This window comes from Mastomys coucha, chromosome X (genome assembly GCF_008632895.1).
Source record: "Mastomys coucha isolate ucsf_1 chromosome X, UCSF_Mcou_1, whole genome shotgun sequence".
NCBI classification, from domain to species: domain Eukaryota; kingdom Metazoa; phylum Chordata; class Mammalia; order Rodentia; family Muridae; genus Mastomys; species Mastomys coucha.
Window position 1 is genome coordinate 10,490,913 of NC_045030.1, and position 2,052 is coordinate 10,492,964.

Below are 2,052 nucleotides of genomic sequence, written 5' to 3' on the forward strand. Positions count from 1 at the left end.
ACACACACACAATGCCATTGTTAATTGCACAAGGCTGCTCTAACATTGTGATGAAGTACCTAGCCTAAAGACATCCAACTTTCCCCACTCTTACAAGGATTAAAAAAAGTCATCATCAGGAGCCTGGGGAAGGGGTAGTTCAGGGGTAGAGTCCTTGCCTGCTATAAGCTAAGCCCTCAATTCCCCTGTACCACAAGGGAAATAATACAACCAACTGCTTACTGATCAACCTCATGCATCTGTGGTATAAGCCATGGAAGCTGGCACCCAGAATGCTGGCAATAGCAGTGAAGAGGCTGGCCCTTCATCTATATTAATTGACAATGGATGATAGGAAGCATCTTTTGTTTATGTGTGTATTCCTGTCTTCTGTCCCCAGCTAGATAATAAATCACTGCTGAAGAGGACATGTTATCTTTTATTCATCCACTAAAGAATAATTTATTGAGCACCAACTTGGTATCAGACATTGTGTCCATCATTAGGAATACAGCAACATAAATTAAAAACGATGCTAATCCTAGGAAGGCTAAACATAAAATAGGATAATTACCAGAAAGCTAATTTATGTTCAATCTGAGCAATGCTCAACACCTTTCACAAAGCCATGCAGAGGGGTGCTGTTTGCCTGTAGAAGGATTTATTTGCCTTTTCAAGTTTATGAAATCCATGTTTCTTTCATCAATTAAAATAAGCACGGTTTGCTTTCATTTCTTTTTCATTAGAAGACTGCCAAAGAGATAAAATATCGTTATTATTTCTTTTTTTTGCTGGCTAGCTTTTCATTAAGGGATATTTCAGTGGTTCTGTTATGCCACAGGAGGTTTCAATAAAGAGGCAGGCTGTGTAGAACACAGTGCACAAGATACTATCTAAGTAGTACATTTTGCCTTTCGTCTTTTCAATGCTGGAAGCTTTACGGGAGATAGAAATTTCATTTTAAAATTAGATTCTTTAGAGCTTACCAGTTTTTCCCCCGAACACCTATGTTAATCTTCTTTTTTTCAGACTTGTATTGGAGGGTAAAGTGATGAAAGGTACCAGCCCTTGCAGCCAGAACAGCGTTTTCATTAATAATGTTCAGTTGACAGTGTGAGACCTGTGGTGCATGCAATAGGGTATCTTTCCTCATCTTGGATGTTAATCTGAGTGTTGTTTGGAATCCAAGAGTTGTTTATGAAGTGGGATGATTTATTTGCAGAGCCCATGAATTGGAAGGGCTCAAGAATCTAGACCTTACTCAAAAGTCCATAGGCTGATTTAACAGTGACAAAGAAGTTTTAGGCGTGGTGGCACATGCCTCTAATCCCAACATTTGGGAGACAGAAGCAAAGGGAACAGAAGGCAAACACAACAAATTACCAAAGGCAAGCTCCCAACAGGGCTAGAAGACTTGTCAAGAACTCCATGAAAGTAGTGTCATGAGGAAACAAGCCTGGTGACTTAATGTAACTGCCCCAAAGCTTTGTGGATACATTAAGCAGGCTTGCTGAGACATGTTCGGAATGGATAAGAAATGACTTTTTCTATCAGAAAAGCACAAGGATAGCTTTTCCCTACAACTTTGTTGTTATAACACAGGTAAGATATGTGAACTCTGGGACACATCACAAAAAGCCCAATCTCAGAATATATGGAGTTGGGCAGAGAGACACCAAGTTGCAAGCAAGGCTTAAGCAAAACGGATGGTAACCTCTGATGTGTTACAGAGAATAAGGAAGAGAACTAAGACCTCATTTGCATTGTAAGTGCCAGCTGATTATTACCCAAAGTGAATGTTTGCTTTTTTACAATGACTAATACTGTGAATAAAAAAGGTTATACAGATCAAAAATAGGGTTCTAAACAATGTGTGATATCAGAACACATGACATGGCAAAAGCTGTAGAGAACACAGAGAAGTGCACATTATTAAACAATCATAGCTAGGAGCTCAGAGAGTGAGTAAGCGTGCTATTTGTTTCTTTATTTATCCACCTATCTATTTTTTTTAAACTTTTACTGCATTATGATGAGAAAAGTTACATGATTTCAATTTGTCTGAATTTGTTA